The following is a 27,772-nucleotide window of genomic DNA, read 5'->3' on the forward strand; positions in this document are numbered from 1 at the left end:
TATTACAATGTGACACTCAGGTTTGTATGTGTTAATTAAGCATCATCAACATCACAAGTTAGGCATTCTGAAGACTGAAAGACAGCAAAACTTGTCTTTTGGGGGGGATGGTGTATACAGATAAAGGCTATAAATTATATCAAGCATTTTAGCCATTCTTACATTTATATTCATGTATTCACTAAGCGAGATCACACACCTCATGCTCTCCAATACACATGTGCATGCCGTGTGCACATTCCTATGCATGCCCACACACACACACACACACACACATACAAATGCACACACATTAACTTCCTGCTGCAAGGTCACTGGAAGACAGAAAGAAAAAAAGACTGCTGTGGCCCTCTCCTTGCTCCAGATGAGCCTGTAGAAATCATGAGGGAGTTATTGGTCTAATTAAATTCAACACATGCAGGCTAAGTGTGCTAGAAGAGGAGTAAAGACAGAAAGGAGGAGGAGGGGAGAGAAAAAATTAACAAGAGTGAATGAGTAACAATAGTCCTTTGACTCTAGCCTTGGTGCGCATAACATGGAGATAGGAAACTGCAAAATAGCCTTAGGGAAGCCCAAAGCCTAAAAATTAATGTGTAGAATGATACAAAAATAATCCCTCTCAATCATCACTTATGACCCACCAGAGGTGGGTGGTGCTGTCTGTATCTGCAGAGACCCTACCCTCTAACTGCATTTTCTAATTTCTTTTCATTTTGCTGTGTTTGGGATGTTTCTGGGAGTCAATCTTTATGAAAACTTGGCCACCAAGTGCCAGATCGTAAGCACGCATCCAAGAGGAAGTTACAAAAAAGGCGGACACAGCTCTGAAAGAACGCAAATATATAGCGAGGCAAAATAAAAAAGCGAACAAAGACGTTCCAAAACGAGAATAAATCTGGGGTTGGCTTTCACGCGAATAAAGCAAATAAAGGTATCAACCAAACAAGTTGTGCAGAACGGGTTGAGTTGCGTCTGTTTTTATATAACAACAACGCAGAGGCACCGTAGTCTGAATCAAGATGGCATATTGTATTACTCCTTTCAACCTAACAAAGGCAGCGTATCCACTCCACTCCTTCCGTTCATACCTTTCACAATAAAAGCCCAGGACATATAATATTCGCAGGTGAGTATTTCACATTTTCGTGTTGTTTATTCGACACACCCCGAGTGTAAAGGCCTTAACCCTCGTTGAGCCAGGGAGGAGAGGCCAAATTTGACTGTTATATTTACAAACCGCAACTGACCAATCCTGCTCATTATGCCTTTAAGCTAAATGGGATAGTTTGGGTGTTTTGAAGTGGGGTTGTATGAGGTACTTATCCATAGTAGGTGTATTACCTACAGTAGATGGCGGTCGGCAGCAAACCCCAGCATCGAGAAACAGACAGGAGCACCAGCACAGGAGCAAAGCAATACAGTGATGTGGAGGAGGACGGCAGAAAAACTTATTTTAGCCACCTAAAAAAAAGGCTCACCTAAAAAAATCAATATCAGTTTAAGTGAAAGCTATATTTAGAATATTTTCACTGCTTTGTCTTGCCGTCAGACAGCCCTTTCCAACAGAGAACTGAACTGAAAGTGAAACTTGTGCTCTCTCTTCAAAGCCAGCAGACTCCGTTGACAAAAACAGTATTGATACGTTTCACTTTCAGTTCAGTTCCCTATCGGTAAATATTCTAAATATAGCGTACACTTAAACAGATATTGAATTTTTTTTAGGTGAGCCTTTCTTTTAGGTGGCTAAATTATGTTTTGCCGCTGGCCCTCTCCACAGCAGTACATTGCTTTGCTCCAGTGTCGGTACTCCTGTCTGTTTCTCCAAACTAGGGGCGTGCCAACTGTCATCTACTGTAGGTAATGCACTGACTATGGATAAATACCTCATAAAACCCCACTTCAAAACACCCAAACTATCCCTTTAATGGTATAATTTTGTTTTAATAGTGTTTTTCATTGCACACATGGTCACATTGTCATTATCAGACAATGTTGTAGCACAGATAGTTGAACTGAGAATGTACCTTTTTATCTGAAATTTTTAAAACATTAGGGGACATTTAAAACAATTTTGTTTGCCAATTACATCCCAAGTGCAAAAATCTCTACTACTTATCTGGATCTACTGCATTCTAACAAATCCCTAACAAGTACAAACCCCGGAAATGTGTGTTTCCGAACTACCATCTTACAGCGTGACATTTTATTGTACATCTTGAGATGGGCACAGGATACCACATCTGTGTTGTTATGGCAGTACAAGTGTGGCTATAAAATGTTATAAGTCATACATCATCAGAGTGTGAGCTGGTGATGACATGATACAAGCCGATATCATTACTTTACTATTGCTCCCTGCTCCTTTATTTGATCATATGGAAAGAGGAGAAAGCGGGGAGAGTGAAACAACAGCTAATAATAGCAGGGCAAACGCAAACAATCACACTGCAACATGTTACATGCAAAAAACACAAATACTGTAGATGTACAAGTGTAGCATTGCCAAATAAAAACTAATTGTAGGACTTTAAAAATTCCTGACTTTGGTGCCCCCAGCGGTAGTATAAAAAAGACACTGTGACAGACAGCAATTCATGTTAAATCCTCAACCCCAACAAACCATTAAAAATAATTGTATTTCACGTACATTTAAATGTTGACAGATGAAAAATGTACGTCAAAGTGATAGAGTGTGCACCTCCACCAAGTAAAGCCAGGAAAACTGCTCTTTGAAGATGAATTTGAAATGAGAAAACGAATATCAAAATTGCACTATACCATTTGACCTGCATAAACACGGCATTAGCTGTGATGCTCCGAAAAAGTCTGTGTAAGTGAGTTCATTTGAAGCTACAAAATGATCAAACATGCCTACATGCCCACAAAACATAACCCTCCAACTTTGTAACTAATAGCTCTAATAGCTTTGCGCCTGCTCAACAAAAGTGCCCAGAAAGGTTAATCACCCATGGCTTGACTTCCCGTCTTACTGACGTGAACAAGACAGAAGCAGAAGTCTGGAATCAGCTTGTACAAAAGTGAATGCATTTATACTCACTAAAGAATGTGTATTGCTAAGAAGTGAAGGTAAATTATACTTTCCATTGCAACACCATCACCCAGCAACAGACCTACGTGTCCGCCATTTTGAAATGTAATCGAGTCGCCTACCATAATGGCGCCAGTTAAACGTCCGCCTACAACTATATTAAATTCTGTTTCTGTCATGCTACTAGCGCTACTAGCTACTGGCCGATAGCCGGTTGTTTGGGAACAGAGACGTTAATACATCCACCACGGTACAGGCTTACAGCATACAGACCATGGAGGTATTATAAGATAATAAAAGTGATGAGTTACAGACAATATATCCATTATTACAGCCGCATACAGCTAGCAGGAAGCTGGCAGAACGGGATATGTCATATACAGACGTAGGCAAAATTGTTGGTACCCTTCCGTTAAAGAAAGAAAAACCAACAATGGTCACTGAAATAACTTGAAACTGACAAAAGTAATAACAAATAAAAATTTACTGAAAATTAATTAATTCTGCACCTGTCGACAGGTATGTTGGCCCACTCCTCGTGAGCAAACTGCTCTAGCTGTCTCAGGTTTGAAGGGTGCCTTCTCCAGACTGCATGTTTCAGCTCCTTCCACAGATGTTCAATAGGATTTAGATCAGGGCTCATAGAAGGCCACTTCAGAATAGTCCAATGTTTTGTTCTTAGCCATTCTTGGGTGTTTTTAGCTGTGTTTTGGGTCATTATCCTGTTTGAGGACCCATGACCTGCGACTGAGACCAAGCTTTCTGACACTGGGCAGCACATTTCGCTCCAGAATGCCTTGATAGTCTTGAGATTTCATTGCACCCTGCACAGATTCAAGACACCCTGTGCCAGATGCAACAAAGCAGCCCCATAACATAACCGAGCCTCCTCCATGTTTCACATTAGGTACAGTGTTCTTTTCTTTGGATGCTTCATCTCTTCGTCTGTGAACATAGAGCTGATGTGACTTGCCAAAAAGCTCCAGTTTTGTCTCATCTGTCCAAAGGACATTCTCCCAGAAGCTTTGTGGCTTGTCAATATGCATTTTGGAAAATTCCAGTCTCGCTTTTTTATGATTTGGTGTCCTCCTCGGTTGTCTTCCATTAAGTCCACTTTGGCTCAAACAGTGACGGATGGTGCGATCTGACACTGATGTACCTTGACCTTGGAGTTCACCTCTAATCTCTTTGGAAGTTGTTCTGGGCTCTTTGGTTACCATTCGTATTATCCGTCTCTTCAATTTGTCATCAATTTTCCTCTTGCGGCCACGTCCAGGGAGGTTGGCTACAGTCCCATGGACCTTAAACTTCTGAATAATATGTGCAGCTGTAGTCACAGGAACATCAGGCTGCTTGGAGATGGTCTTATAGCCTTTACCTTTAACATGAAGGTCTATAATATTCTTTCTGATCTCCTGAGACAACTCTCTCCTTAGCTTTCTGTGGTCCATATTCAGTGTGGTACACACCATGATACCAAACAGCACAGTGACTACTTTTCACCCTTTAAATAGGCAGACTGACTGATTACAAGTTTGAAGATACCTGTGATGCTATTTACAGGACACACCTTAGTTTAATATGTCCCTATGGTCACATTATTTTACATCTTTTCTAGGGGTACCATCATTTTTGTCCAGGCCAGTTTCATTAGTTTGTTTTTTAAAATGATTCTGTTGAACCACAATTCAAAAACAATAGCTGATTTTCATTAGTTAATTTTCAGTAAATTTTTATTTATTATTACTTTTGTCAGTTTCAAGTTATTTCAGTGACCATTGTGGGTTTTTCTTTCTTTAACGGAAGGGTACCAACAATTTTGCCTACGTCTGTAAGCGTGCAGGGCGGTGCAGTCCCGTGGGTCTGAGGCACATTCATTATACCAAGGAAAATAACTCTGGATCAGCTATTAGTTCATTTTATAACTTTTAAGACATAATGATTTAAATGAGGACTATTTAAGTGTTCGTACTGGGTGTTTTTAGTCCAAAATAGCGGCAGCGCTACCGCAGTGCCATCTAGCAGCCATTGTCAAAAATGCTCCAGTTTTGACTCTTTGCTTCTGTACTCTTTGTACTCACACACTGTATAGAAGCAACTCACACATATGGAACCTAACAGTGTGTGAAACAAGGTTTCTAAAAAAACTCCTGAACCAATCGCCAGGCAGCACACCAAGAATATAATGACTGACGAGTCAGGAATAGAGATAGATAAAAAGCTATTAATCACTGTCTCTTACTGAGTCATATACACACACACACACACACATACACACACATACACGTGCATGTTCACAAACACAATCAATGCTGTCAGATTCGCACATAATCGGTGAGTGGAACTCAAAGTCTTTTTATCTGGATAAGATTAATTAGAAAAACACAGATGCTTGTCTCTAGATCCAGCAATGTGACATTACACTCAAAGGAAGTGGGTGTCAGTGTCAAGTGACTGCCTGCAGTAGCTTAAACTCTGCCTTTCAACCCATCTTGTCTTTATTCAAGGTTCATGAGGTAGTCCCAAATCCAAAATAGTTTTTTTCATTTTAGACAAAACTTTAGAAAGCAAGCAAGAAAATAAATAAATCAAATCTACAAAAGCAGAAATATAACATCTAAAGGACTATATTAGTAGTGTAGTCAAGTTGCCCCAGATCCCAAATGTTCCTCAAAGAGCTTTATAATCGGTACAGCGTTAGACCAACACTCTATCCTTAGACCATTGGTACTTTAATAGAGAATTGAGGTTTGCATTTGGATGAGGAATAAGAATTGAATTTAAATCCTCAAACAGCATGACAGCCTTCTCCTACCTACACTCCCCCCTCTCACTTCTCCTTTTCTTTCCTCTCCTCTGTTTTCTAATAATTATTCCACTGGTAGACAAGCTTACAAAATAAGCTATTTATAATGTTACCTGTCATTTGTTATTACCAACAAGACCAGAACAACTTAATAAATACTTACTCTACCTGTCCTTGGGTCAAGTCTCTTTTTTTTTTTTGTGGAAAAATGACTGTCAAGTCTGCTAGTGTTTGTCGCTATGCTACACGAGGTGATGATGACACAGCAAAAATGTAATGCACTGCGACGCTAACAGATTCTCCCCAGACTACATGAGATATGACAGAGCAGAGCAAGGTATGGATTTTCTCTGTAGGCTGTTTGTTTTTTTCTTGTACACATCTGCTGTTCCGTTTAATGAATGTTAAATCACATTTACAAATCACAAATTTCAGGAGCATAAAAAAAATACTATATACGTACATTTTTGTGTGTACAGTATGCATTCACATGGAAAAAGGGGATCTTGTTATTTCCAAACTGCAAGTGAAGGACTGGTTAAAGTTCACATGGTGACTTTACATCATTTTATGCCTGTATTATCTACAGAAAATAGTAATATGTCACTGCGTGCTTGCCGTGCTACTGTTATCCTATATAACGTCATCACATGTGTAAAATTGTTAAAGGGCATGAAGTTTCAGAGGACAATGAAACAGCAGGTGCATACTTTTTTTTCCAAATTTCCCTTCCCTTCTCACATTTGCCTGTGCTTTACTTCATTAATGTCTTATCACCTGCATGTTTTGTGAGTCCAACGGGTCATAAAGAGACAGAGTGAGAGAAAGAGTGAGGGAGAAAGGTACAGAAAGAGGACTGACACTCTGCTTGTGAGCTGTCTGGCTGCCTTGGTGCAGTGGAGCTGGTGGTTGAGGTCACACAGTCATCCCAGCCCCAACACAGGCACAATCAATTTCCTATGACAGCCTGTCTAACGGTGTGGCCGACTGACTAAATGACTGAATAAATGCATGAATGGCTGAACGACGTGGTGGCTAAGCAAAAGACTGACTGGTTGTGTGACTGACTGCCTAGCTGTACTGACGCTTCTCTGAATGGTTTTCTTTTTTTTTTTTGGGGGGGTGCACACACTGATTAACTGACTGTCTACTGAAGTGACTGACAAGTCAGCCAACCAAACAACAAGCCAGTGACCCTGTCTGTCAGTCGGTGTGATGATCAGTCAGTTGATCAGACGAGCAAGAAAACATTCAACTAACAAGCCGGTGAAAAATTACCAATTCATTGGCCACTGACTGTAATCAGCCACGGAGCCAGCCATCCAGAAAAACAGACAGCCAACAGATCAAGGAGGAGAGGTGATAATGTTCCCTATTAATTCAGTCACCATGCCAAATAGTCAGTTAGCTAATGCGGTGAAGACAGCTAGCCGGCAAACACACATGATCAGTTACGGCAGCGAAGCCTGCTGCTGTGACAGAACCAGTCAGTAAGTGTGACAGAGAAGAGAGACTGCATGCAGCCAACAGATGGCCCGACTGAGAGAGGAGGTGTGTGATAAAACATCTTCATCTTGAGAAATCACAAGACAAGATGATCTGATTTCTCGAAAAAATCAGAGTTTGACATAGAGAATGGACCTACACAACATGCATGATATAAATGTGCATGTAGATGTACATATAGCCTATACATATATTTGTGTAATATATATATATATATCTGCATGATGAAAATATAGATACAGTACATGGACACCGATCAAACAGATCCAAGCTGCAGGAGAAATATTTCTACCTCAGATCATCTCTCTAACAGATCACCTGCTTCTCAACTACCTTGCCTACTGCTACAGGGCTACAACGTTATCCATGTTCTTGCACACCCACCCACAAACCACAGACACACACGGAACAACGTGTACAGATGAATATTCACACATCACAGCCTCCCGGCATGCAGATGATTAACGCCGACAGAATGAAAAAGCGACTAACGAAACCAGCAAACAGATAAGCTGTTTCATTTACTCACGTTTTTAACACGAGGACAATGTATACTTACATGGCAGCAAGGTTATCACCGGCACCATCACCGTGACGTGAAAATCCTCCCACCTCAAAATGATATTGCAACGGCACATGCAGCAGCGGACTAAAACCACAGCGGTGGTGTGCGGTATGTGTGTGTGTGTATGTGTGTGTGAGTGAGTGAGTGTAGGTGTGCGTGTGTGTGTGGAGACTCGCTAAGCTGCACACTCACTGCCACTGCCTCAGCTGGGGCTGTCTCAATGCACAGCCTGTACCATGTCGGGAGGCGGCAGGGGTGGGCGTGTGTGTGTGTGTGTGTCTGTGTGTCTGTGTCTGCGTGCGTGTGTGTGTGTGTGTGTGTGTGTGTGTGTGTGAACAGTGCTGCATAGCAGAGAGGCTGCTCTTCACTTGACGAAGCTTTTCCCTGACTGGATAGAGGGATAGATAGATGGAAAGATAAATTGATGGATGGGTTGATGAGGATAGAGAGAGATGAAAGGATGGAAGAATGGAGAAAAAACAAAAGAAAAGAGGGAACAGATACAACAGATATTCTCGACATTTCTCTTTCTCCGTGGTTCTCTCTCTTACTCCCTCTCTGTGACATTTTGCCCTCAGAGCAGAGCAGGAGGTCCTCTGTAGACATGCACACAACCTCGTCTCAGAAATGACAGAAGAGGGAAGAGAGACAGAAAAAAGGGGGCGAGGGTCGGAGGAGGGAAATAGAATAGATAGATGATGTAGAAGAGGACGCACTGGAGCAAGAAAGGTGAAAGGAGCAAGAGGAGGAGGACTATAAAAGAGAGGTCAAGGGGAGGCAGTAAAGGCAGAAACAAGAGCGAAAGATGCCGAGGTAAAGAAGGAGCCAGTGATTGTGTGAAAAACAGAAATAGAGAAGAGGGAATAGCAGGAGGGCAGGGTAACTTTCAAGGACACGGATCGTTGTCAGGCTCATTCTTGTCTTCTGCAGATCGGGATACCTGTACAACACATGCAAACGTGCATACAGCTCACCCCAGTGGACATGATGGCTGCAGGACATAATGCTTTTGTTTGCCTGTGTGACTGGCTCATCCACACACACACGAATAAACACACCTGTTCTGCCCCAACCAGTCATCTGGCTATCCAGCAAGCCAGCAGCCTCGACAGGAGAGGATAACAGCTTTGTGTCATGTTGCCGTCACGTCACTATCCCACATCTCATCCTGTCAAAGCTTGCAGGGAGAGAAGGGGAGGAGGAGGAGGGCAGCCTTACTGTGTCAAACTGCTACCCCCCCCCCCCCCCCCCCCCCCCCCCTCCGCCCCCCTCTCTCTATCTCTCTCTTATTTGTCTTCTGTTTTTTTTTCCTCTCTGTTTTGTCAGTGTCTATTTCTTTTCCTCACTGTGTAACACTCTCTCTCCCCCCTGTTGTTTCACAGGTGTATTATGTAAATATCAGATGTTGGACAGCATCACTAGCAGCATTCCCCCCCACTTCGGGTTATCCCCACTAGGATGAATACAGGTTAAAGAGAGCTGAGCTGTGCACATCCAGGCTGGGCTGCATCCAGCACATCCAGCATGTGCTGACATACGTACAGTATTGTAGAGGTCTCATTTTTTTACATGCTGTACAGTAGAACTACTGCTGCACAATTGTTCCGCTGGAGTACATCCTCGGTTATCTGACAAGCTGAGTCACAAAAGCACAAACGTTCAGCACAAAGTTTGCAACAAAGAGAGGCTACTGTGTGGCTGGTGGATGAAAGGCCAGATACTGTCACGGTTAATGTCAAGCTATCAGGCTTGCTTGCTTAACAAGCCTCAACTACTGCAGACATCCCATTGTGGCTAGGATTAATCTGAGACACCATGTCTTGCACTGGACTTTTACTGCAAAGGATCACTTTAAAGAAACTCAAACTTCAACCAGCTTATTAGAGCTGTTAATGTTGCTTTTTGGATATTTGCAGTTAAAAACTGTATATGTATTATTAAGGGCTGTCAAAGTTAACGCATTACCGCAATCGATCTTTCGGAGGTTGTAGTGGTTGTACTCAGTTTTAAAGCTAGAGGGAAGATGCGGACATCATATGAAACTACAAATCCTAAGGAATCCATTGGTACCTACATTTTGGTGGGGAAAAACTGGCATGGCCACTTTCAAAGGGGTCCCTTGACCTCTGACCTCAAGATATGTGAATGAAAATGGGTTCTATGGGTACCCACGAGTCTCCCCTTTACAGACATGCCCACTTTATGATAATCACATGCAGTTTGGGGCAAGTCATAGTCAAGTCAGCACACTGACACACTGACAGCTGTTGTTGCCTGTTGGGCTTGAATTTGCCATGTTATGATTTGAGCATATTTTTGTTATGCTAAATGCAGTACCTGTGAGGGTTTCTGGACAATATTTGTCATTGTTTTGTGTCGTTAATCGATTTCCAATAATAAATATATACATACATTTGCATAAAGCAAGCATATTTGCCCACTCCCATGTTGATAAGAGTATTAAATACTTGACAAATCTCCCTTTCAGGTACATTTTGAACAGATAAAAAATCGCAATTAATCAGGGATATTTATGCGATTAATCAGGATTAAATATTTTAATCGATTGACAGCCCTAGAGTTATATAATGTGTAGGTGAATTGGTCTAATTAAGGACACTGTGCACACTTTTTATGTAATCTGATGACATAAAAATTCAAATTACGATCATTTAAGGGAAGGTGGACAAAAAGGAGATTACCCATCAAAGCAACACCTTGACTTCAGCATCACCAGGAGAGAGTTGCCACAGTAGCTGCGGCAATGCAGAAGAAGACATGTGGACTAAAATATAATAGTATAGAATAGAAGTACAGGTGTTTGACTAGCATTTTGTGTTATTGAGGTGACTGGATAACTTTGTCTTAACTTTGAGTACATTAGTTCATATACAATGATGTTGTTTAGTGACGAAGCATATAGTCGGGTGTGGACAATATAAGTTTTAAAGAACAACTGTTAGGACCATTTATCATTGACGGGGCAGGTGGAGAGAGAGAGTTTATAAAGGGGGGAGAGAGAGCGAGAGAAAGAGCAGTGATGGGGATCAGAAACAGGCCCTGAATATCAATGCAGCACGTCTGAGAGAATTCAGGGCTGCAGTGCACCAAAACCTGTGAGAAAGAGCAAGAGAGGACAATAACATCACAGGCAGCCAGAGCTGGGGGTACCTGTCCTGCACGGCCGAGACCACCCGTACAAAATCACCATCTTGCTCCACCCACATGCCATGAATCACAACGCATCATGACATTGCCCTCGTTTGGATTTCCTATTTGATGTCACATGTACAATGTCCTTGTCATTGTCATTTTACGTTTAAATAGCAAAAGAGATGGTTTATGAACTCAGATGTTCAGAAAGATACGGATTTACAGCCTTCCTGCTAAAAAGTACAACGTCACACCTCATTTCTAGAGGAAATAAACTATAGTACTTGTCTCAGTTATATGAAAGTCAACTTCTCCCCACCCAAAATCCCGCAGGTAGGCCAATTTTAAATAGATGCTGCAGGCACGCCTTCGCATTAAAGAAAACACACACACACGTATTTAGCTTAAGAGAAATTCATGCCATCCATCTTAATTAAATGACAGTCATTCAAGAAGTCTATTAGACACATTAGAATAAGGCTCCTCATCCTTTTTGTCCTTCTCTCTATAAATTACTTCTTCCCTCCTTCCCATAAAAGCTCAATTTCCTTCCAGAAGGCATCTGTTAACCCATAAATTGCCATGTTTACCTCCGGTCAATCAGACATCTCATATCCTGGTCACCAGCCACCAGCCAATAACCATTAGCCTTATTAATTGCGGAAGCCTTAGACCATCTCCTGAGTGCCCTAGTAAAATAAAACCATGGTGTGTGTGTGTGTGTGTGTGTGTGTGTGTGCGGGCACACGCTCACACACAAGCATGCGGTTAATGAAATGACTCCCAAAGGTCTCTAACCTTTCTCTATGAGAGGTCACCATCACACACACTCCCTCTTATCTAATATATTACTCACACATTGCATGTCTGTACTTCCTTAAAGTAATAATCTCTGACAGTTATGAGGAGTGAAAGCCCACTGCCAATTCTACAACTTTGTGCTAAGATGCAAGCAGCACTTTGGAACATCAGATCATTATCTTTCATATTAATTTTGACTTTTTCTCAAATCAAGACCAATAACTAGTGACTCATACATGAATATTAGAGAGAGTCCTGCAGAACAAATACATGTATCGGCAATTTGCAAAACCAGCCCCCAAGACATTAGAATGTTTCAGAGAATAGAGTATGTTTACATGTGCGCTAGTATCCTGGTTATAATCTGTATTTTAGATAATCAAAGTTATGTGTTGCACATGTAAATGTCTTATTCTGATTTCAGAAACCTAAAAACATGGTTATACTACCTGGAGTACTCAAGTAGAACAAGCAGAAACCAGGATACTGTGGCATTCATCTTATCCTGGTTTCTGAATATTTTTCATTGGTACAGAACATAGGCCTGTTCAGACCTGGTATTAACATGCGTCCTCAGTGATCGGATCACAAGTGGACAGCTTTAAGGACAGGTGTGAACCCACTCAAGATGCATTGAGGACGCATTGAGATCGGATCTTTCAGACCACAGTCAGAGGTGGTCTGGGCCACAAATGGCCACATTCTTTTAGCAGTGTGTACACGAATGTGTCCTGGGCCACATTGACGACCGCCTACTCAACTGATGTCCCGCTGGGATCTGCGGGGTCTCTGCGCTCCTATGGTGAATAAACAGGCAGACACGGGCGCAGGTCAGCATGGAAACGGCCTCTGTGCTCTACTGTATCCTGTATTTTATTAAAATATATCAGATCAGAGCTCTCCATAAGCACCAGCTGCCGGTGTTTGATTAACCAGTTTGCGATTCTCTATGTGTGTACATTTTACAATCACTAGCCCAAGCGACAGAAGCAGCTTGCCCCTGAATTACACCAAAACAAAGTAGCATAGTTTTTTTCTGTTCATTAGGCGCTGTGAAGCAAACGCTTATAATGGCAGGGAAAACCCTAATGTTTATTAGTTGTGTCCACATTTTGGCAAATTCCACAGTTAACAATTGATTTCATTTTTATGATCAAATTCTGCGATTCCGTCCATGTTTCCTCATCGCGGAAATCACAAGACCCTACAGAGCTTCATAACAACACATAACAACACATAGCTTAAATAAAAACACATAACAACACATAACAACACATAGCTTAACCCCTTGCCATTCCAAACTCTTTCTTTAGAGGGATAGGGGTGGGGGACTGGGGACTGGGGACTGGGGATGTTCACGGAGAGATAAAAAGTCAACAATATATGTCACATAGAAGTGGTGTACATCATCTGAAAGCTGGGAACCTGAAGATTAACTTGAGATGCAGCACTCAGCAGCACTCAGCACTGTGTGTCAAGTTGTTCTGGTCATTAAGAAATAAAAATGTATTAATTAATTCAAATAAGTTGTGAAAGTGTATCAAGGCTTAAAACATGATGTTATGCGTTTGTGATAGCCATTCCCATGCTCTATACTCATTCAAATTCTACCACCTCCAACCCATGGCGTTGGAGGAGGGCTCCAGTTCATTCCTATGAGAGTTGCTCAGTGGCGCATGAAGCCGAAATAGTGTGGAGTGATAAAGTACCCGGATCTTCCGGTGATCTTTCGCATCCATTGGGCCCATAGAGCAGGCACAGTAGCGTTTCCTTTAACTCCGCCTCCCAGCCCTCTTTCCCTTCCTCCATTCACATGAATGGAGGAAGGGAAATAACTCTGGATTTGGCTATTAGTGAATTTACAACTTTTAGAACCTAATGATTTAAATGAGGGCTATTCAATTGTTCGTACTGGGAAGTTGATTTTCCTCAACAACAAAAAAATCCGCTGAGTAACAGACATCTCTTTCCCAATGTAAGTCTATGGGAAAAAGTATTTTTGGGCCCAATGGTATCACGAGACGGACACAGAAGCTATAATTCCACTGTTTGGCCACAACGAAAATTTGCTTCAAAGCAAGATTTCAACATGCCAGAAGGAAAACAACCAATCAGCCCCGAGCAGTCTCTAACGCAGCTGTCAATCACTGCTCACGAAACTTGCAAACTTCGATCAGATGGTCAAACTAGGCAGCGCTGATCAAATATGAATCAATATTCTGTTACTGTAATGCCTATTTCTTGCCTCAAATGTTTTCAGAAACATCTTGTAGTGTACCGTTTAGCTGTGAAATTAGAAAGTTTCCTCCGGCCGGTGGGCAGGGCGTGGTTTTGGTTCGACTGTTGTCAACATAGCGGCTGGGTCACAAACTTTCTCATTTTACTGCTAAACAGTACACTAACAAATTTGGCTTTTCTTATGGCGCTACACTATCAAACCCTACATTAATACCACCAATCAACTTCCAGGTTAGGGCTGCAACTAATGATCATTTCATTATTGATTAATCTACCAATTATTTTCTCGTTTAATCGATCGTCACTAAAATGTCAGAAAATAATAAAAAAATGTCTGGTAATAATACTCAGTAGTCTGTGGTGACGTCTTCAAATTTCTTGTTTTGTCCGACCAACAGTCCAAAACCCAGTTTACCATCACAAATAGCCACTCACAAATCCATGGGAGACTCCTCTGTCTTCCCATTGTTTTGAAACAAGAGATGAGAGGGCTAACAAAAAATCAGGGTATTTAATATGTGGGCAATCATACTGTGACTCATACAATCACAACCAGCATAACAGGCAATACACCTCTACAATACGCCTCTTCATCCCATCCCATTTTCCTCTCATATACCTCTCTCTACACTGCTATGTCCCTTTTTCTCTTCTCTCAGTCCTTGTTCCAAGAGTGATGGAGAGCTTCATCTAACTCCCCAAGGACAGCTATAAGCCATAAGACTAATGGAAACACACACGCCTGATAGTCGCACAAGAACTCAAACACCTACATCAACGTACAGACACAGAGCCAGCAGACAGACGAGACATCGTCCGACAGTTGAGATGAACTTAAATTCTCTTTAGTTAAGCTTCCTGCGTAACAAACCCAGAAGCAAGGGTAGGCAGAGGAGAAGGGGACAGTACACAATGACAGAGACACCTTTTTCTACTAAATCTACCCCCGGTGTCAAATATAGAGTTTTGTCAGAAGGATGAAGTTAGAATTTGTCTGCTCATGTGGGAGAGCGTGAGAGAGAGTCTATAATTCGGACACTCGCTAAAGTTATGCCGCGTTGACAGACCGTATGTGTGTGACAATGGCGAGCACAAAGCCACCGGCAACACTTCAGCTGTGAAAGTAGCACAAACACACGCGCGGTTTGTCGGACACTTGCTATCGTTACACCGAGCAGACACACAGCTGACAACCTGCTAAACTAAACTAAATGGTGTGGTGGAGAGTTACTGGGAAAGTGGCTGCATGTCCTCGCCAACAACGCTCCCGGACGGGTGAGCTGGGGACTCAGTTGTCTGTTGTGCTCATACACTGCAGCTGGCGCACTGCTGCTTTCGACGCACTAATCTTGTCAGTTAACGGTTAATAATCAGTTAACGAGGGTCGGTTATCTGTTAAAAAAAAAGAAGAATTTGTTTTTAAAAAAAAAAAAAATTAGCATCCTTATTTACAGATGCTAATTTTGATTTTTTTTTTTAAATCGATAACCGACCCTCGTTAACTGATTATTAACCGTTAACCGACAAGATTAGTGCATTATATGCAGCTCTGCTGTGGCTGTAGTGCAGCCTAAATCTATCATTTATCACCAGCTGCATGTATCCACCATTTCACCCGACCGGGAGAGTTAGCAGCCACGATGCTGCGTGTCTTGTTGTGGATACATGCAGCCACTTTCCCAGTAAAAGTCTCCACCGCATCATTTAGTTTAGCTGCAAGGTTGTCAGCTGTGTGTCTGCCTGGCTACTCTGTCAGCCTGGCGTACCGATAGCGAGTGTCCTATAAACCGTGTGTGTTTGTGCTACGTTCGCAGCTGTAGCGTTTACTGGGGGCTTCGTGCTGACCGTTGTCACACACATACGGTCTGTCAGCCCGCGTGTGTGGCGGCGGTGAGTGTGGGGTTGTCGGCGGCGCTGCAGCTGTGAACATAGCAGGGCGGTGTACGTATAGTTTATTTGTCGATGAATAGCCGCTCCTCTGAATTTTGCTCAGCAGTTTATTTAATTTTGAATGTTTCTTCACCGATTAGCATTAATCGGTCAACATTCTTAATGTCGGTTAACGATTAAACGGTTACTTATTAACATCCCTCGTCCCAGTAATCTTGGGATTCTTTTGACATTAATATGCAAATTAATTCGGCAAGGTGCTCCAAAACATAAACAGGGGTTTAAGAGTTTTACAGTAAGTATTGAAACAATTTGTGTCTTACAAACAGACAGACATGTAGGTACTGTGATGAAATCTTGTAGGTACAGCATCTTGACGATATGACAAGAAAATATGCTTTCATGCACTTATTATTAAAGGATAATACCTGGAGACCACCATGGCAAATTAACAGGTGTCAACTGGCCTTTAAAATGAATTTGCTACCAAAACTATGCCACGATATGCCAAAAATATATGGGTGAGAAAAAAATATGATATTGATTTTATCTTACTAACACTGCATGAATCAAAATTAAATCACTTTTAACACTAAATGCACGACATTAAATGTGATTTATTATATTCTGATTTAAGGTGCTTTACAGATTAAATTCAAACAATATAAATTAAAAATATTTCACATGCTTGCTTGGGCCATTTTCGCACACAGGATACAGCAGCGTGGATATATTTCTGATTGTCACTGACAGCCAGAACTCAACCATCACCAGTAGCACTAGCTGTATAAATACAATAATGACCTAATCCGTACTTCACTGAATTCAAGGAGGGCACCTCATTTTATTTTGCCAGTATGTCCCTTCTTAAATCTGAACAAAATGTTCACAGGCTGAATGGCAGTGCAGAAACTGTGCAGAGAGGCTGGTGGCTCAGAACTTGTGTTGGTGCTGAAATATTAATGAATGATAGTGGTCCATTCTTAACACCTGACAAGTGCAAACACAGGGGTTTTAGAAGGTTGTAAAGACTCTGGTGAGAGGTAACTGTATGTGTGGGAGGAGGACTAAGACTCACTGTTAGGACATCCAGGTCAAATGGAGCTTTTACTTTCCTTCCTCCCCATGTCGGTAATTGACTTTCTACAAAGAGGACAGTTAAGGTTGCACATGGAAGGTGTGATTGAATTAGCTAGCTCTCTACTTACACCTGGCATCAAAATGAAAATTCATATCCCTTTGCTTCCTCTTTTATTTTTCATCCCTAATACTTAATAGATTAAAAAAAAAAGTGTTTGGATTGATCACGTTATTGCTAAGGTAATTAAATAACAATAATTAATTTGATTGCGTTTAATTAAAAAATAGCTAAATATCTAAGAATGTATTTAAATCTGATATAATTCATTTTCTTGATTTTAATATTCTAGAGTCCACAAGATTTTCATTTCATTTTTCCAAACCATCCCTACATGTGCAGTAGGTTTAAATGGAGGTCTAATTTCATTGCTCCAATTCCTCCAGGGGAAACCCATCACCTTGCTGATGGGGGTCTTTGTTCCTGATTGGCTGACCCCTGGGAGCAGAGCTAATTCTTTAAAAAAAAAAAAACATTGTTGTACTGATAATCTAACAAAGCTGCCTGCTTCTGCAATCTGTTCAGCTGGTAGGCTATTCAGTGAGGTACAGACGAGAAAGGCTGGGTGTCCAAAGCCATTAATCTACCCCTGGCTTCCTTGATTTTTTTTCTTTTCCATTTATCTCCTCTCTCTCTCTCCCTCTCGACACATACACTGCCTCCTAAATAGCCATATATTCAGTTCTTATTCCCCCATTTCCAGGGGAAATTAATGCCTGGTTGGGGTGAGGTGTGAGGATTAAGCTGTGGCACAGGATTAATCAGTCTTGCATGTCTGTAAGCTGGACAATTCCACATAGTTTATAAAAAGACTGGAACACGCATATGAATAGATACAGCCAATGTGATTGAATATGGTTCATTCTCAGTTGAATACAATAGTCTTCCCAGCAAGACAGGATAACTTGTATTATGTTTTAAATACTCTTTTGTTACACTGCTTTTGTACATTATTTCCGTATAAAGGAGTAATTACATCATTTACTTGTTAAATCAATATTGAAACACATTGTCAGACAAGTATTTGCTAAGTAAGGATGATTATGACTTAAGGGCCCCTTATGCTGATTTTCTTGTGGAAAAACAAACGGCACACTAAATTTCTCTTAGTCGCTGGACGTCACTTCAACAAACGCAAGATAAACCCTACGCTAAGTCAATGAAACTCACTAAAATTACAGCAAACACTAGTGAAGTCTAAAAACTATGTTTAATTGGAAAAATGTTTAAACTAATCACCATTAGAGCTGCACAATTAATCGAATATTGATCGTGATCACGATTTTGGCTTCCCACAATTAAATGAACATGATCTGCGCATGCACGCACGCACGCACAGAATAAGACATAAAGATCACAATTTGTAACAACTGCAAGTCCAAAATAAGCTGTGGAGGAACAACCTTAAAACATTTGGAAAAACTAAGTTAATCAGACACTTATTATATTGTAATTCATTCCCATGATGCTGCTCAGAGTAATCACAGTGACCAGTCTATAGGCCTTCACTTGGACCTTTAACCATAAGCTTTCACCAACTAACAATAACTTCTTGAGTTGAGACTACTGCCATTGGAATAAAATTGTAAACAGTGATGAGTCTACTTGTTTGATAGTTTCAACTACTAAGATACATTATAGCTTAACTTTGTCCTCTGTAAAAAGGGACAACCTTATCCCCACTGTCTTGGGAAACAGGCCAATGTTAGACAATTACTTTGGGGTAAACACATGCTTTATTTATGAGGTGATGTGTCTTGAATATGATCCAGAATGCATTTTCAGTCAGAAGCCCTTATTTAACTGACACCAGAGTGGTTGGGGTTTGTTTAAATAGGGAAGAGCATTTTCTAACTCATCTCTCCAGTGTCCTAATGCTACTCACACTTGACAGCGAGGAGGTTTAAAAGAGTGTGTTCTGTATGGACAGAGTGCAACACTTTGGAAATGCATCGACCTCACCGATACAACCTGTCCAATACAATCAACAGAAGAACTGACTGTGCTCACTGCCCGCGAATAATGCACCTTCACACTTCAGACTCCATCTAAAATTAGTTGTTTTAAAGTGAGGGGAACTTTTAAAGGACCATGTTGTCTTTTTTTTTTAAACAGCCAATTAATCAGAGCCAAGTAGTTACACTGAACGATAGGCAGCTCTCTCCACCGCAGGACAGGACAGCAGAGACATAGAGGAAGAGGAAGAGGGAAATAAGAGAAGAGTGCTGACAGAGAGGCAACGCTCTCCTTTACAGATCGTCTCTGACCTTGAGTGGGAAAGAAAGATGGAGACAGATTATCTGAGTGCATGATGAAGACAAGTCCAACACCTCCACCAATGCCTGTCTATGGTGCCTACAGTCTTGTCTATTGCTTGCTGTCTGACGTTCCAGTCAGCCATCTATCAAATGTCAAGCAAATGATAAATGTAAACATTTTTATCCACGAATGATGCAGATGTTGAGAGAGACAGAACATAAAAAAGATGTCATCTTTAGTGTAATACGGAAAGGTGATGAGGAGTTCCCATTAGGTTTGGCGTAGTTTCAGCTGGGAGATCAGCTGTTATAGCTGCAGAGCATCGTAAAACACTTCATTCAAACTCGATAGAAACTAAATAAAACTCACAAAAACCATCTGGATACGTCTTTCCAACAATCACCAACTCTGGTTTGGTCAAAATAAACCCTCATTTCACAGAGTTAGATGTGAAGATATGCCAGTTCGGCATGTTGTTTTCCCCCACTGTGTCCCTCTCTGCCTGCTGAGCAGCAGCTGAGCGGCTCACCAAAAAAAAGTACTCAGCCAATCGCTGATAGCCGTTATATTCATCCAATCGGCCAACTCTAGCTCCCATTTGTTGGTGTCCTACATGTATGGGATGTACTGTACTGACATTAATACATAAACTGTGTTCCTTAACCTTAGTGTAATTCTGAAACGTACCAACGATTTCACTATATTTTGTCAAAATGTAATTGAGATCGGGTCAAATATCCCGATATGCAACACAAAAATGAGCAAATAATATGTGAAAGTCTTCCAAACATTGTATTCAGATCTGATCAGCAGAATCCAATATATCTAGCACGACATATAGACAATTAAGCAAACATTGCAGTGCCCCCTTAGGCCAATCAGTGTAATTTAGAGAATGCCATAAATGAATAACGACATGCATTATTCCCTAGAGGTGTCTTAAAATTTGATTACTTGCCTGTCAGCTTTGTGTGTGATAGATTGATGGGCAGACAAGCCAATCTATAGTCCCTCCCCCAATTTTAATGTGGGGTCAACTAGGTTCTACTGTTGTATCAGTAATGTGGTGTGCCTTATATGTTACAGTGGAAAAAATGGTTGAAAACCTACAGTAAAACTGTACACAAATGTCAAAAAGCTTTGACTCTCATTAAAATATACAGACACCAAAGACAAACCGCAAATTTGACTGCTAAAAAACAATGTGCAATACATCAGTGCAATATAGTGCCACTCTTACACATTATTTAAATGATTGATGTGTGAAACTACACCAGTGCAGATTATAGCCATGCTACATTATCTACAGTATGGAGCTCTACTGCCAGCAATGCACAGTTATTGCACTGGGTGTCTTCATCTGCATGCTACAATGAGAATGACCAGAGCCGTTTCAGTTGAATTACATTTTGGCCAGACCTACTTCTAATTAGAACTAATTTCTGTTAATCTAAAGCCAATAGGAAATTGTGTAAATGAGGAAGGAATAAGAAATAAGGAAATTGCTTTTGCAGGGTTTGTTTTTGAAGCCCAGTATTGCATCTCTTTTGTTTTTTCTCCAACCAAGAAAAATCCAATATTCCCCCTCATACCTTTTCCCAAGATATCCTCATTTCTCATCATATATATCCATAAACACTTTTTATTTGAAATATAAATTGTATGACTCGTAGCTTTAAACAAAAACTCTGGTGCAGAGTAAAGAGGAGATGGCCCCATTTTGGTGCTGTGCTGCATCCAGCTGCTGACAAGAGACATTTGCTGACAATGTGGCAACATCCCTCACCCAGCACTCTGAATTGTTCAGGACATTTGAATTTAGATTAAACATCACAGTAAATAGACATACATAGTATGGACTATGAAATAGAAGGAGAAAGAAACACAAATACTAACTCACAACACCTTACAGAAATAAAGGATATACAGTAGGAAGGAGGGAGCTCATCTCCAGCAAGAAACAAGCTTGTTTAACTGGATTCTGCTCTGACCTCTGGCACCATTCAAAACACATGTATGCATACACGTGCACTCTACAGTCATTAATACCACTTCTTATTGCAGCTTTACAGTACAGACCATCACTTTAATACAGCCTGAAAGTGTTTGATCACAAACAAATCACAAGTTTCATCATAATATGATATTATATTGATTCTTTGGACAAAGATACAAATTGCTGATATCACAAAGTCTGCCATGATACAATTTTGATTTGATTCAAATCAGGGGCCTGCGATCGATATGAGACGATATCATATGCCCATTTAACACAATCAGTTACATTTAGAACAACTCCTATAAAGCAACTAAAATATGATTTGACGATTTTATTGTTATTGGAGACGTAGCATTTATTCACAGATAAATAAACTGTACACACACTACTCTCTCTCTCTCTCTCTTTCTCTTTGTCTGTCTCTCTCTCTCTCTCTCTCTCTCTCTCTCTCTCTCTCTCTCTATCTCTATCTATCTCTCTCTCTCTATCTCTCTCTCTTTCTCTCTCTCTGTCTCTCTCTCTCTCTCGAACACACACTCGCTAACGTTACGCTGCTAGCACCGCTAGCAATGTTCATTAGAAAATATCATGGAGATGGGCGGGCGGGTCAAAAAGTGACAAAGCAGCGTTCTGAGTAAAGCTTTGGTTATATTTTCTGAAAGGACAGCCGCACAGAAATGAGCTGATGTAGAATTGTGACGAGGAAACATTTGGATCTTTTATATACAGTATATATAAATTTATATATATATTCTCAAAGCTCGTCAAAGTTCTCCTTTTTCTCCGCCCATCCGTGTCCATGTAGTTAGAAAAATTGGATGTGCACGGATGTGCACGGATGTGCACGGCGAGCGACGGACGTTACTACATAATATACATACAGTATATCCTTATTCATAGTCTGTGTATTACCTACAGTAGATGGCGGTCGGCATGCTCCCAGTCTGGAGAAGCAGACAGGAGTTACTGCATGGAAGCTAAGCAATGTGCTGCTGTGGATGCTACGTAAGTTCGGATTCGAAAGTCATGCAATAACACAAACAAACTAACTGAACAACGCAGTGGTAGACCAACAACTTCCGTCTTCTGCGAGGTAAAATTACTGCATTTTTCACTGGAGTCTGGTGGCATTGAAGAGAGTGATATACTGGCTTCAGTTCTCCATCGTAAAGGGCTGTCTCACGGCAAGGTAAAGCGGTGAAAATAATCTAAATAAAGCGTATATTTAAACTGATATTGATTGTTGAGGTGGGCTTTTTTTTAGGTGGTTAAAATGTGTTTTTCTGCTGCTCCCATCCACAGACGCTTTACCTCACCATCAGACAGTCCTTTCCGACGGGGCTCTAAAGCCGTTATATCACTCTCTTCAAAGTCGCCAGCCTCTATTGATAAAAACAGCAATTTTACCATGCAGAACATGGGAGTACATACAACCCCACAACAAATCAGACCTTAACCCTTACTGATTGCGCTCCCACTGCAAAGAATTTAGAAAAAATCACTGGCCTCAGGGAAAAAGCGCTTATAGCTGGACACTGCCCTTAACAGCTGAGTTGGCGTTTCCATTTGAAAAACCCGGAAAAGAACGCAGATGGAGTCGACGATCGATATTAGTACTACTACTTGTGATGTTCTGATCTTTAAAAGTCATACTTGAACAAAATCTTCAGTTGCATTTCCAGGGCTTAATATTTAGACTTTGATTTCTTTAATTACAACCCATCTGTTTTGTGTGATTTTCTAAACCTGGATATGTGAATTTGGGGGTTTGTACAGTACGTATCTCTCTCTTTCCATTTTTACTGTTCTGACACATTCCACTGGTAAAAGAAATCCTGCCCTCAAAAAGTTCTTGTTGCTATGCAACTGATCTGCCTGGCACTGAGAATAATGCTAGCTCACATAGGCTACACAGAGTACAACCTCACACACACACACACACACACACACACACCAAGCAGCTCTTAGCGCAGACATTCTGTGCTTGTTAAAAAAGATTGGTCTATTAAGCTAGTACGAACAAAACATTTTCAATCTGCATTGTTTTTGACTAAATAAGCCTTTTGCATTACAGCAATTTTCATTCTGCTCCTGCTAAATGTTTTAACATGTAAACAGGCTAGAACAAAATCTATTACATAGAAACAAAATGGTACAATACTCAATTTCTCAGAATGTGCTTTGCTGTCTTTGTTTTAAAAGACAAGATGATGCAGACATTTTACACCGACACATTTAAGCATATGAGAAACTGAGAAATGTGCTGTTATGGTGGATAAAAACAAAGCATATTAACATGCCTGTGAGTATCAGCATGCTTTCATTTTACAAAATTATATTAGCAAAAGAAATGCAGATGACTAACTTTCCTACTTGGTTGTAATTATACTTTGATCCCTGATGGAGGACTATAACAACCGAGTTGCTACAAATAATAACTACATAAAGTGATTGCTGGCATGAAGACTCACATTAGAAGTTACAATTACAATTTTTAATCACAAACTACAATTAAATTAGATAATTGCTTACAAAAATGATTGTGTTGGAAATGTTTGCTTTTGGATAGATAGATAATTGGATAGATAATAGAGGTATATCATTGAATATGAGAATCAAACACTAACAAGCCTGACTATGCTAATCCAACTAACTAAACTCAAATCACTGTTCCTCGTGGTCACTTGGTTCCGACACAGTCCTGGACGGAGCAGAGAGACACACACGGTGGAAAAGAAAGAGGGAGAAAGACAGGATAAAAAAATACAGAGATAAAGAGACAGAGAAAAAGACAGGGACAAAGAGAAAGAGAGAGAGAGAGACTAATCTTGAATGACACCTTCAAGGAAGTAATCAGACAAGAGCCCCAATCCTTTTAAGTGATAAAATGTATCACTCTGTCATTAGCCATTTCTATTCAAATGGAGGTCCTCAGGATGAGGGGCAAATGCTCTGAAAGCGATTATTGGCGTGCCTCATTTGATGCATGTCAACTGATGCTCCTGTAGCGCACTGCAGGCATCACTATTTATATGTAGGCAGGCACAGGTTTGTATGCTTTACAGATACGCTCCATTAATTTTCTGTACATTTCTATTTGAGTAACATTACATAAGGCAGGAGTTGTTGGGTGCAAGCTGCTGCTTTTGTCAGTTGAAGACCAGTAAAGCCACTGGGCACCAGCCAGCTCATCTCATTTTATATGTTTTCTTCCAGGTGGGTGAAAGTCACATAAAGCAGAGCTAATCATAACTCTATACTATGTTAATTAATCGCCGATGTTAGGTTTATGTAGCAAGTTAACTTTTATGACCAGTAGATGTCAGTAAACATTCATGATAGATGATACGGGGGTCTGTTATGTTAACGTAACTACTAAGGGTCTGTTTTTAGTATCTGACATATGACAACGCAACAGTTCAGATCTATAGTTTTATAGTTGTTGGCAGTAGTTGTTTCCATTCAGTATTGCAGAATTACAATTGTATTATTTATAAAGATTTAAGCTAAGCTAATGGAGTTAATGTCAGTTGTCAGCTGTAGCCATAGTAACAGTAAACAGTCAGTAGGCTAACTAAATTAACATAATTCATAGAACGAATTAGAGTATACAACACTTGGGTGTCAATTCAATTTGTATTGCGATTTTTACGTATTGCAATTCGATATTATGATTTAACACTACACCATGGGAAAAATGTATACAGTAAAAATACCTGATTTTGTGTCTGTATGTCGTCAGAGATGTCTTGAAGTCAAATATATCAGTCATCTTTTTAATTCACAAGGGACATGTACCATGCTTTATACTTCTGGTGAATATAATCCGATTAATGTTATTTCCATTGCACAGTTCACTTTGAAAACCGGACATAGTCACTTGTGTATACTTACTCTATCTGCCAAATCCGTTGCCAGCTCTCCCCGTCAGCTAAATCGGGGATGTTTGAATGCATTTAAAATAAATGTCAGTATATGGATGCAGTTGTAGCATCGGCCGATTTGACCAGGGAGATGAGAGTGACTGCCGGCTTGACCATGACAGAGTTAGCATGTAGCTTTAGCCGTGATGTCTGGCTCTGCTTTTCCTGACAATGTGTGAAACCCAAAGTGTTTCCATACTTTACTGTATGTCTAGTGTTTACCACTTTGGATTTAAAATGTGTGGGTGCAGGTCGTATCCCTGCGGACCCTCCGGCAGTTTCTGCTTTGTTGCTTTGGCTTTGTTTTAGATTGAAACAGATATGACATCACGTTACTCAGACTACAACAATAAAAAAGCAACTTCCTTCTACCTCCACATAGCCTCAAATGAAGCAATTATATTGATTCAGGCATTCAAAAATACATTACAGAAGCGTAAAAAAATACATAGCTGAATAGATTTTTTCCCACCCATACAGTATATACGTAAACAGGTACTGTGGCTGTAGAAAAAAACAGCTTTGATTGCTGGGTCCTCATCTGACGCCCCAAAATCGAAAAAAGGTCGAAGTAGGGGTATCAAAACTGTTTGAAGATTGACGCGCTTCATAATACTGCCCCTAATATACCGTCTTGTCTTGATACAATCTATGTTCAGTGCCAGTTTTTAAAAAAGTCATGCAATATCCTTTTTTATCTGCATTCTGCCATTTTGATACTGCATTACTTTATGAGTCAAAACTTGCCTCAAATCCTTTCCAGTGGAAATGGACTCAATGAGGCGAAGCTGTGTTGGTGAGCAACAGAATAAAGTGTCAGTAAATGTAAAAAAAAAAAAAAAAGCAAGATTAGCTTCTAACTCCCTTCAAGGGAGGAGAAGAGAGTCAGATTAGGTGACCAGGAAGCGTGTGATGAAGAGTGATGGAGGAAAGAGGAGAGATGAGGCTGGTTTGGGAATGGTGAGCTTCAGAGGACAGACAGCCTTGGCTGCATGTTAACCGAACCTGCCTGGTTGTGATGCATTACGCAAATAACACAGACTGGTGCTGCCAAGGACACACACGCACACACACACACACACACACACACACACAGGCTGTGCTTCTTTCACTCTCCATCTCTTATTATCCGACTATACACACACAAACACACACACATACATACAAAGTGAGAGCAACTTGCTCACTCACTGGCTTGCCACTGCAGAGCTTTAGCCCATCTCACTCACGGTCACACCAAGGGCATCCACTCCCTTGAAACAGTGCTGCACAGCTCGTCACAGGAGAGGAGAGGAAAGGAGAGGAGAGGAGAGGAGAGGAGAGGAGAGGGGAGGAGGTGGTCCCTTTAATGATGTTGATCACATGCATAAGGAAAAGAATGAGTACTATAAAAAGACAGAGGGATGATATGACGATCATTGTTTACCCCCATGAAAATACAAAAACAAGGAAAATATGAAAATGAAAAACTGGTGGAAATGGTGCAGGTGAACGAAGGAAGGAGGAAGAGGAGATAACAGAAGGTGGTAAAAAGTAGAGAGAGAGAGGGCAGGACGTCGCTGGGTAATGGAGATGAGATGTTAATGTGCCTGCTAGTGATGCACTGCAGCAAACTGAGGGAAGAAGGAGAAGAAGAAGGAATAGGAGGTGGTAGAGGACGGGCAGATTAGAGGAAGAGGGACGTGAGAAAGAAAAGAGGAAGAAGAGGGGGAGGAGAAAAAAGAAGGAAAGATGATGAGGAGATAAGCATTAGAAGGAGGGGAACAGAAAGAGAAGAAGAGGAAGATGCTGAGATCTAACCTTTGATGAGGCTGATGATGCAGCAGGATGATGATGCTTGAATAAACTACATGAATCGCATGCATCTTCTGGCCGTACTTTAACTGTTTGCCAAGGCTCCCATGTGGTCACATTCATAAATCTATCCTTTTAATCATTTCTATCATTTATTAGAACCCCAAACACACACACTGGGAATTGTGTCCATGATCATAATGAATGTATGAAGTACGATATGACTTAAATCGCATGCGTCCAAGCCACATGCCATGTCCTTGCGATATTGTCAGCACGACTCCAGCTGCGTTCCTTCCCCCATCACTACTGCTCGCTGTCCAATTACAGAAAAAAGCTCAAACAATCTTCCAAAAAAGCTTGACACAGAGCTTCCTACATGAAGGCATCTTTGATGTTACAGTTGAACTACTGCTGAACCTGCAGAGCAGCAAATCATCTCACATGTGGTTGCTCCCTAAAGACTTTCAAAAACAGAAAGAAAAAAAAAATGACAGAGCAATTTCATCTACGATGGAACTAGGAAAAAAGCAGATCAGGGGGAAAATGAAAAACATAACCATTGCCATGAGGCAAAACACCTCTACAGACACTGCCATGTGCCGGCTAAACTGTACAATCCCAAGAAAGCAACCCAGTGTCATAAATTTC

At 40.8% G+C, this 27,772-nt stretch overlaps 1 protein-coding gene across 11 annotated transcripts in view; it reads right to left on the reverse strand.

Annotated features, from left to right (window-relative positions):
• The window catches only part of atp2b2 (ATPase plasma membrane Ca2+ transporting 2), a 159,522-nt gene that overhangs the window by 101,838 nt on the left and 29,912 nt on the right, over positions 1-27,772 (reverse strand). For 4 of the 11 annotated variants that reach the window (XM_037793161.1, XM_037793401.1, XM_037793480.1 and 1 more), the window contains exon 1: positions 7,921-8,124. The exons of 2 other annotated variants lie outside the window; for them this stretch is intronic. The gene's annotated coding sequence lies outside the window, so the exon portion shown is untranslated. Of the gene's footprint in view, positions 1-7,920; positions 8,137-27,772 lie in introns of those variants that run through there. 5 more of the 11 variants (XM_037793781.1, XM_037793568.1, XM_037793642.1 and 2 more) reach the window with 3 other exon arrangements.

The sequence above is a fragment of the Sebastes umbrosus genome, chromosome 1 (assembly GCF_015220745.1).
Source record: "Sebastes umbrosus isolate fSebUmb1 chromosome 1, fSebUmb1.pri, whole genome shotgun sequence".
Lineage (NCBI taxonomy): Eukaryota > Metazoa > Chordata > Actinopteri > Perciformes > Sebastidae > Sebastes > Sebastes umbrosus.